Raw genomic sequence first — 11,243 nt, 5'->3', positions numbered from 1 at the left:
GCAGTGGGGTTGACATCTGCAGGCGAGAAAAAATGTCCCAGGGTCTTTGAGGACTGTATCGCTAGAATTTATGTTCAGACTCTGCAGACACATGTTTCCAAGACTACGTTTAGATTCCTGCCTCTTGATATAAAACTAAGCTTGTCCCCAGAGATGAAGACCTGAGTGCCACATGACACTGCCCCTGGGACCGCTATAACCACATTGGCTGTGGCACAGAGGCAGTGGGTAGGACGTGACAGTGGCCTACCCTTGGACACAGACCTTAAAACCTAAATGAGGCTTATGTGGGCATGTGGCATCATGCCAAAATACAATATATTTGCTACTTTCCATGAGAAGCAGAGATTTTCCTGGTAATAGGAGGGAAAGCTGTACCTGTTTCAATGGATACTTCCTCAAATCACTTCCATATGGTTAAGTCCTATTTACACAGCTCTATTTATTTACAGAAAATTCACTTAGAGCTTTTCTAAGTGTCTTGGGTAGAAAATGGAAGTGACCGCCCTGCCCTCAGGGAGCCTAGATTCTGGTACAGGAGATAGGCTTCGACACAAACAGTTATAATGTCATTGAAATAATGGTAAGTAGAAAATAAGGACAGGGTGGCTAGGTAAACAGGGAAAGGCGTCAAGGAAATTAAGGAATGCTTCACCAAACGGTGATGTTGGCCCTGGACCGTGGAGGATATGGCAATGGTAAAATGTAGTTTTACTCCCTGGCCCTCTGCCCTTCATTCTATTCTCCAAGAAGAGAACTGAAGATTTACTTTAAAAAATAATAATAGCTATAGATGTATATTCTTCTTTCTCTTTCTTCACACCATATTGTACCAATACCGTTGAATGTCAAGAAGAGCCAAGGGAAGCCAAAGGCAGCTTGGAATTGAACATGTAAGGAAAATAGTGTACCTATGTTTCATTACACGTGGATTATTTCTTTGAAGCGTCTGTTCGTTGTAAGTAGACACGTGGAAACACTGTATAAACCCCCAGACGTCAGTCATCTCAGAGCTACACTGGGAGACTAGCAGACCTGGAATCCTTTTTATTAAAAGGAAAAAAGATTGGAAAGAGTCTGCCAAATTGGTTAGAGAAAAAGCATAACTGGACTTCATTTTTTAAAATGTTTTGTTTTTTTTATCGTTTGCTTATTTTTCACCATAAAATCTTTATAGTCAAATTAACTGAGATATCTGTAGTAACTGTCATGTTGTGATGTCTTGCACAACACTGCTGGCCTAAATAATATTTCCTAACCAATTTGAAATCAGAATAAATGAGTGGTGAAAGGTTTTTGTTTGTTTGTTTGTTTGGTTTTGTTTTAGATCGTCCATTTAAGTAAACATTTATTGAGCATCTATAATATGCAATGTGTCAAGCAACGGGCACGAGAAAAACAGTTATGAGTAAGACATATACAAAGCCTTACCCTCTTCATCTAATAAAAGAAGCAGACATTTTATCATCGGAGTGATGACTTTTTTAAAAATCCCCAAAGATTTTCAACTAGGACGTGGAAGAGGAAGAAAATTACAATAGCATGGGAAGTGACAATGTGACTGACAACGGAAGAGGGAGAAAGGATGCCTAACTCTTGGAGAACTGGCTTAAGTATTGTTGGCAGGAGAATTTTTCATGACCTTTTACTGCAGTCCTCAGAGTTTGGCTTAATGAAAAGATTCACACCAATGCACTTGAATTTTAAGAGAGGGAAAAACTATAACGAAGAAAAGTAAATGTGGGAAATGGCAAGAGGAGGTTGAAAATACGCTTAATGATAAAAAAAAAAAAATGAGAAAGAAAAGAAAAAGATAAATTGTTTTTTTTTTTTTTAAAAGGAGCAGAAAAATTTAAAAATCTATTATATAAAGTTTTTCCTGACTGCAGAGATTCAACCTCAGTCAATGGGGGCCTACTATCTCTATCCGCTGCCCCCCATTTATTTTTCCCTCACATCTTCTAGCCCCTGAGCTCTGCATTGTACTCTCATTTGCTGCATCTGGTAGAAAATGTTGATTGCTTCCATTTTGGGAGGTGTTCATGCATTTTCTCTGATGATATTTCTAGTGACATTGGGAGGAGAAAATCTGTTAATCAAAATACAAAAGCTATTTCTGGAATTAATTCTTTATAGCCTTTCTAGTGTGTCCCTGTGGCTATTAGAAGAAAAAAACTGTACCTTTTTTCAACTTCCATATTCATAGTATGACATGCTATGAATGGGCATTTCATGTACAGGGGGAGAGTTGAAAAGTCTCAACTAGGCTATGATTCCAAGGTCAGAGGTTTGCTATAAGATAGCATCTTGGAAACATTTTTATATATCAACGAATAAGCATTTTTAAATGTCAACAAATGACAATACTTATTTTGTATTTCTTTTTAGTAATGAATTGGGGAAATCAACGTCTTGATCAAATTTTCATAGGGAAACTCTGAAACCTCCAGTGAGAGGAATGTTGGGTATTATCCTTTGTAGGTCATAAAAAGAATCGTAACTGTTGAATATGTTAAGATATTATTCTAAGAGCTATACCTACAGCAGCCCAGCCTTCATGAACACCTCAAGGGTCCCTAATTATCCCTGCAGACCAAAGGGAAAACTAAGATAAGAAGCAATGAATAAATTGGTCCAAGTACCCAGCTGGTTAACTCTGGGGCCTGGACCCCAACCAACATGGGCAGCTTGATTCTGGTGCATTGAACTGCAACAGCAGAAACAAGTCAGCACACTTCACAGTGACATCATGACCCGGGGACTTTACTCTTTATTTTTTTTTTTTCCTTTTCCTAGTACAAGAGTAAAATATGCTCAGGGCAAAGCACCCGGAAAACTTAAGAAAATCATAGCACACGTAGGCACGACCTAAATCCTACTGATTTCACAACCCAAACATCATCTGCTTAACATTAGACTGCCTCGTGTTGTTGAGGCTTTTTTTTTTCTTCCTATCTAAATGTATTAACAATATTGTCATGTTGCATTGCGGCTTGCCTTTTTTTATTTATCAATATATTCCGAACATATTCTCACGATCATAAATATTCTTTTAAATTGGGGATAAGTAATCTGTGGTCCACAGGCCAAGTGTGGCCTGCTGTCATTTTTGTAAATAAAGTTTTATTGCAACACAGCCACATCTGTTTGTGTACGTGTTGTCTATGGGGGCTTTCATAAGCTACATGGGCAGAGCTCATAATTGCAACAGAGACTCCGTGGTTCAAAGATGTGAAAAATACTATGTTGCCAACTGCTGATTTACATGGTAATCCCTAATAACTATTCTAACATGTTGTTCCCAAAATTCCACAATAGTCTTTAAGTAAACAGGGGTGTGTCATACTGTTGATATTTTCATGGAATAATAAAACTTCTCATTGCTTTGAGGAAAAAAAAAACATCGGGCCATTATTCCCTATGACCCAACAAAAGTGCATTAAAACAATGACTTGGACATGGTTCCATAGTCCAGTGGTTAGCACATCTGCTTTACATGCAGAAGGCCCTGGGTTCATGCCCCAATGGAGCCACGGTCCATGGTCTACGGCCATGCCACCCTGAACAAGCCCAATGTCTGATCTCGGAAGCTAAGTAGGGTTGGGCCTGGTTAGTACTTGGATGGGAGACCACCTAGGAAGACCAGGTGCTGTAGGCATAAATAATAAAGCAAACAAACAAACAAAAATGACTTATCATGGGCTTCCTCAAAGAACAACATACAGGATAACTATGTGATATCTATCATCCAATTTAGGAGCCAGACTGAATAACCATAATATACTTGAACTGTCCATAGCAAGCTGGGCTCTATGGTTCCCACTTATGGTTTGACGATCCAATCATTTTCTCATTTCGACTAAGTCCGTAAGTGCACTCTATTCTGGCAATTGGCCTGCCAATAGTCTCTTTTCTCTATTTCTCTTTCTTTCTTCACCTGCATATTCCTCAAGAAGAAGACAACACTTATAACTAGACATACCTGGGCCCCCTGACCGCCTCCTCCTCTCCCGTCACATGTTCTCCCTGTGTTGCAAATAATAATAATAATAATAATAAAATCCCATGCATTTTCACAACTAATCCCTAAGATCTTCATGCCTCCTCTCTTGATTCCTGATGACATTCTCTGCACAATTTGTTCACTGGAGAGTATGTGAGTTTTATGTAGTGCTAGAACCATTAAAGTGAACATTTTGAGAAAGAAAGAAAAAAAAAATGTTAAAGAAACATGGAGTTTCTTTCCAAAAAAATGCTCTGAACGGGCTCCTGCTTGGAAATGCTGCATCTTGCGTATGAACCCGTCAATGGCGAAGGGAAACAGGCCGCCCTTAGAAATGTTCTACAGCTCGAGATGTAACATCATAGCTAAATCCAGTCAGAGACAGGTCGGGCAACAAAAACCAGGAGCCAAGGCAGTCTAGTCGGCTCTGAAATTTGATTCAGGCACCAGATTATGAATAGATTTAACTAGTTTGCCAAATGAAAATGTAGATTTTGGCACCGTCTGAATTTTTTTTGGGGGGAGGGGATATTCTATATGTGGAGTCCCAGTACACACTCAGGGGATATGAAAAAGAGCTTTTTATATTATATAACTACTCAGTGTATGTTAAAGGGGGGAAAAAAAACAATTAACCCAATAAATGCCAAAAAAATCCCTCCCAACCACTTTTGACTATGTAGAGCATCCAACTTTTTCTATCTGCCTCACTTTATAATGTGAGCTTTTTTATGTATTTAAAATGACACAGCACCAACCACCAACAGTCGAGTAGTCACCACGTAAACTTATTATTCAACTGCTTACATCTGTTCCAGCCCCTTTTCTGTAGAAACGGTGATACGGCAAGAGGCTCGAATCCCACAGCAGGTAAGTAGCACGTTGTCAGTAAGGATATGAAAATCAAAATTTAATTGTCCTGAGGTTTCTCAGATTCCCTTCCTGGTGAGGGTGGCGATGTGTGCCACTGCCACGATGAACTTCAATTTCCTCCTATTTCCTTAGCATTGGCCCTCAGAGCACTATTATTCTAGGCTTTGTGATGATAAACAAAGATTAAAACAAACGAAAATAAATCACGGCGCACGGGGGATCCCGTTCGACTTCGACAATGCAACCTCCTTTCCTCGACCTCTGTTCTTGCTCCACTTCGTTTTAATAAAAGTTTCCAAACTGTCCTTCGTTAAAACATCCTGTTTCAACACCAGAAAGCTAACTGCGCTGAAATAACTGTTTTAACGCTATTTTTATGTACACAAAAGGCAAGTCGATAAAAACACACTTGATTAGAAAGGGATTTATTACTAGAATATCACAAGCAACTTTTGATAACTCTCTTTTAACTATAATCCAGATGGATCGGAAGGCTGCTATTCAAACAGATTGGCTTCTGTTTTGTATGTGTGTTAAGTGAGTCCCAAAATTGCAGTTATTCTGATAATTTCAAACGAAGAATGAACATGAGTCTGTGCACGATGAGAAAAGACTGTCAGACCCTGCATCTTTAAAGACAGTTGTAGGGGACAAAGTTCAAGGGTCAAATTCTGTCTCTACTACTTTATGGCTACGTGACCTTGATCAAGTGTCCTAATCTTTCTAAGACTCAGGTTCCTCATCTCGACATTAAGATGATGATACTAATCTCATGAGATTTAAAAACATGGGAGATATTATAAAAAATTTTTGCATAGAAACACATTCAATGAGCATAGGCTATGTGCAAGTGACCGAGGGAGATATAATAAGAAAATAGGTCCTACTCGAGAAGAACTGACCATTCAAGGGCAAGCACACAGTTAGAGACACCTCTGAATTTGGTAGAAACTAATCAAGTGCAGAGGGACAATGGAGAAAAAGAAAAGTCAGTTTCTGAGTTTAGGTAAAACACTCAGAAACCTTGTCACCTCTTAAATCCTCCTTCTCTTTGGCCACTTTAGATTTTCTTGGTTAAAAAGTAATTAATTAAAACTTTTTAAAAATTTAGAAGTCACTCTAAATCATCATTTCCTGAGAATATATGTGTAAATAAAGTTCCAGGTAGATAGGCTACTGGAAGAGAGAGTATGTAAAATGACGGAAAGTCAGAGGGAAATATTAGTTTTTGTCTTTACATATCCTTGATCTGTTACTTTGGTAGGATGCATATTTTTGTTTGCCTAGATTAAAATAAAAGCTGATAATATTTTAAAGGACAGAAATTTGAACAGTAAGAAAAATTTTGCACACTTAAAATTGCATGGTAGCAGTAAATATTTGTCGGAATGAATGTCTCTTGGTTGATGGAGAAAGAAGGCCAGCAAAATAATATCAAATCTTGAACACAAAGATGATTCTCCCAGGAGCTGTGTGGTGTCTCTAAATCCTCAGGAAGCTGGAGTGAGGTGGAGGGGGCGGGGGTGGGTTGCTATGAGAATAGAGAACACAGAAAGTCCAGGGCCCAGCTGAATACCTAATGTCTGCCAGGGGAAGATGGTGGCCGCACTCAGAGGTGTAGTAGTTTGGGGGCGTGTGTGTGTATGTTTGTACCTATGTGTGCATGTGTGTATGCATGTGTGTGTGTGTGTGTGTGTGTGTGTGTGTTTTAAGGGCTGCTCCTATATATAATTCTGGATGGGAAACTAAAAACAATTTGGCTTAAGATCCACTGAACAATCGGTTGATGCTGTATTTTAGTGGACTTGAGAAGCAAAAAAAAAGTATTGCTGTAATAGAAGCTAACATTTTAAGAGAGCCTAGGATTCTTTACCTTAAATAAGCATTCAGAGGGAACAGGGACTTGCTTTTCACAAAGTGTGGGTTGAACTTCGACCACTATTAGGTTAATAAAAACTGAAAATTGTAAATCTATTTCTTAACCTCAAATGAAATGTGGGAAGGGAAAATATGGTATTTCAAAGGCAACAGAATATACTAGATAAAAATTTTAACATCTTAGAAAGACTATTTTTCTCTTCATTCTTCACACCTTAAAAGAAGACTTACAGGAGCTTTTTGTTTCCTCCTAAGCAAAAGTGATACATTGATATGATTATATTGCATTAACTACTGAAACAAGTAGCCTACATCTTATTTTCTCCCTAAGATATAGATATGCTGACATTACCATTCAAATCATCAGACGAGGCTATGACTGGGGAAAGGCCTTTTGTCTTCATTAAATATGCATATTTCTTACTCCCAGATACTCTAGAAGGGTCTGGCAGTGAAAGAACTCTGAGTGAGGGATTTATTCACGTTCCATGATTCAATTAATAATGAGACCTGATTCCTAGCATCACACATGATCACACAAGATGTTGCCTATTGTTGATTATTTTTATATGGTTTAAATATGTTTCACTTTATTTGCAATTTGTGCATGTGGACGAGGCAAAAACATTTATGCTAGTAGATGGACTCATGTATACAACTCAATGCATTCCGTGGACTAAAGAGATGTTTTTGTTAAAGACATCAAGGTGGGTATTTCACCCACATGGGCTTTTAAATACCACTAGTCTATAGACCACATGTGTACAGATAGAAAAACAAACATAAAACCTCTAGAGGTACATTTTGATTACAGATGTCAGTTACTTGTGGTTGGATTTCGCTCTGATTCTGTTCAGGTATGTGATCTAGGAAGTAGTAAAAGGTAGATGGTTAAAAAGTAAAACACGATAAAAAAAGAAAATGTAAAGGAACAGCAGACATATGCATACTTTCTGTCTATTAGTGGCGACATACTATGATGAAAGTATTTAGGGTATTTCATTAGCAGAGAAAATACACAGATCTCTTTATTTGCTTTCACTGGTGACACCACTGAGGTTTCGGTCCAGACTTCATTGCCATCCAATGGGCACTAGGATGTCGTTACCAGGAGGCAGGGAAGTTAGGAAGGCAATACGACAATGACATTGGTTGACTTCATTTCCCACAATGAGTACGCATTGATTTAAAAAGAACAAATAAAGATGGGAAGGAAAAACAATGCAGGAATGAAAAAGTTCAGAAATTTGTCTTCCTCTGATCTATGAATTTCTCAGGTTTCTATAACAGATCAGCAAAGATATTTTTAAAAAATGAAATTAGTCTATGGCCATGCCACCCTGAACGTGCCCAATCTCGTCTGGTCTCGGAAGCTAAGCAGGGTCGGGCCTGGTTAGTACTTGGATGGGAGACCACCTAGGAAGACCAGGTGCTGTAGGCATTTAAAAAAAAAAATGAAATTAATCATTACCTCCTCTTACTTGGTTAAGTGGAAATACTGGGCATAGTTTGTTAGAACAAACAATATGAAATGTTTTAACATAGTACAGTAATGTTACATAATACTGGCATAGCTAAAGTAAGGATATACCTTCAATAGTACAAAAATACATATGCATAAAATTATTAATGCATCATTGTTTATAATTGCGAAATATTGGAAACAAACTATGTGACTGTATTTAGGAAAGTGGTTAAATCAACTGTGGTACATGCCCACAGTGGTATACTATGCAACTATAAATAATATTAAGGAAGACCTCTATGAATTAAGATGGAGTAATTTCTGGGACATATTGGTAAGTGACAAAAAAAAGAAAGATGAGATTATAAAAATACGTATCTTTGCATTTGACAAAAAAGAAATATAGGAACAATAAGCCAGAAACTAGCGATATCGATCACCTAATGAGGGTAGGTGCTAATGAGGTGGAATGATTCGGGAGACTAGGGAGAGGGTGTTAGAGATGATAAGGAAGTCCTGTTTCTCTGAGCATGCTATTTTTGTATACACACACACAACAAATCAACAAATAAAATCAACAAGAGTTTTTTGGGGGAGGAACCCTAAATGGGAATACAAACAGTAGCAAATGACTCTAACTGTATTATTAATGAAAAACATAATCAAATTGAATGAGGTAGGGAAGAAAAGAACTAACAAGTAACTTGGGGAAAAGTATTTGTACTTTTTGTAAGGCAAAGACAAAAATTTGAAGTTTACACGATATTGTGCTCTACTTAGGAAAAAGGTTAGCAACACTAAAACTATTTTATATGTAATCCAGGATTGAGAAAATAAGTAAATATATTTAGAAAATAAGAGCCAGGCTTTGCACAACTGGAGAAATAAAGGAATTATAAAGAAAGTGGAAATGCTAGAAATGGATTGGAATCGGAGGTGTATGAACTCATCGTTCTAAAAATATAGAAAGATAGACAAATATGTATGTACCCATACCTATTTCCTAGCTCTGCCCATCAAGATGGCCTCAAAACAATTATATCTCAGTAGCAATAAGCAAATCAAGGTCCCAGATCTTGGTTTCTTGAATATCGTTTTCAAGTAAAATGTCCCAAGACTCCTTGGGGAATGAGCTGGGGCAGGGAAAGGACAAGATGAGCCTGGAACAAGATTGTTGTGCCAGAAAGTAAGGAAGTGTTCAAAGAACTTTGGGGGCACGTCAGAGGACACAGGAGCCAACTAGAAGTTGATCCCAACAGTCAAATCTGGAGAATGTGAATAACAAAATACATAGTAATAGTGATGGATTATGACCCATGCAATAAGTGTTGATGAGTCCAGACTAATATAAGAATTGAATACATAAAAAAAATGAGGGAAAAGGGAAAGCTTTTGATTAACATAGAATTTCAGTTAAGAACATCTTACTGTGGCATTTTGTTTCTTCTGTTAAATACTTCCTTGAGAATAATTTTAAAATAGAATTATTGAATGTGAATATCTTTACAAGATTTTGCTATATTTTGTAATAATGGATAATGCCTTTCGAATTGTGTGTGTATGCATTTACAAACACATATAAAATAATATTTTGTACACATATACATATTTAACAAACTTACATAATTATGCATATATGTATAGCATGTGTATATACAGTTTTATAACTATAAGACAAAATTATATATATTGTTCTTTATATATCAATGTATGTTTTATATGTGCATGTATATGTGTATATATATATTTATTTTGCATCTAATTAATGTGAATTTTACAATCATATAAAGCGTATTTAAGGTTAATTTTATTTGCATTTTTATATTCTACCCCTGGATATTTATTGGTTGCAAAGAAGAAAATTAGAGCAGTTTTGTTTCTTGGTAAGTGGAAGTGGGCTAAGGGAACGTCTGTGATCTCCAGCTCTCACTAAAGCCCAGAGTGTAATCTGTTTGAAAATCAGTCTATAAGATTACAGTTCTTTGCTCTTCGAACTTTTTACTCTGGACTGAATCTTCTCATTTTTTGATAAACTAACCTCTTTCTGTCTTGCCCTCAAAAGAAATAGCAGGAACAAGAGCCAATGCCCTCACCTCTGTCTTCCAACTGTAACGAGGTGAGGGCCCCGCTGGACCCTGCAGTCAGATGCAACCCGGCGGTCAGAACCGCTTTCTCCATGCTTCCCAAGTCCACAGCGCCGTCACGTGATCCAGAAATTATCTCACTGACTTGGAGGCCAGTGGATTTCACGCTGGGTAAGACCTCAGCACGGAGAATCCACATGCGGTTTTGGACATTCATTAATCATCTAGCTAATTTGTTTTAACACAGGAGTGCTGACAGCAAACGAATGTTATTACAGCGATGGTGACTGCGTAGTCCAGACTATTGTGGCATTAACGTTTACGAAGCTGGCAGCTCCATGTTCAGATACGGGCAAAGTTGTCTTTCAGTCTGATTGCAGGTATATCCATACTTAATTCACATCTGCTGAAATAGTTGGATGTGTTAGACGGGGCTGGTGATATAAATGGATTATGGCTTTTTTTTTTCCTTATTTTGATCATTATACCAGTAAATATTTTGAAATGCTGGGATTTATGAATCTGATATATGTATGGATTTTATTTTAATATTCTGCAGTTTAAAAATGAAAGTAAAATTTACTATGCAACATACCATGCACTTATAGTATGAATTTCGATATTTTACATGAAATGGTAGTGAAATTTACCCGACTTGGGGAAAGATTTGGCTCTATGAAGATGAAGCAAGTAAAAAGAATTATAAATTAATATTTTAGAATTCTAGAAGCTTGTACTTTTCTGCACGTAGATTATCAATGCCTTATAGAGATAGTTTAGTATTTCAAAGAATTGTTTTATTTGCTATTTTATATTACTATCACTTCAGCTCTGACAGACATAATCTTCATTATGTTGTTATGATGCATAAGCAGGTTAAATAACTTATCTAAAGTCTTTCAACTTGATAGTGGTTGAACTGGACTCCAATCAATGTCTC

At 37.2% G+C, this 11,243-nt stretch overlaps 1 non-coding gene and 1 pseudogene across 1 annotated transcript; both read left to right on the top strand.

Moving 5' to 3' along the window:
- Positions 1-3,542: 3,542 nt before the first annotated feature.
- Positions 3,543-3,658, top strand: LOC111745904 (annotated as a pseudogene).
- Positions 3,659-8,076: 4,418 nt separating this feature from the next.
- LOC111745913 lies at positions 8,077-8,195 on the top strand. Its single transcript, XR_002782835.1, has one exon. It is a non-coding gene; the product is annotated as a 5S ribosomal RNA (ribosomal RNA).
- The last annotated feature ends 3,048 nt before the right edge of the window (positions 8,196-11,243 follow it).

Source organism: Pteropus vampyrus, unplaced genomic scaffold, assembly GCF_000151845.1.
Source record: "Pteropus vampyrus isolate Shadow unplaced genomic scaffold, Pvam_2.0 Scaffold169, whole genome shotgun sequence".
Classification (NCBI taxonomy): Eukaryota; Metazoa; Chordata; class Mammalia; order Chiroptera; family Pteropodidae; genus Pteropus; species Pteropus vampyrus.
The sequence above is the reverse complement of the archived record's forward strand: the minus strand, read 5'-3'. Positions and strand labels throughout refer to the sequence as shown.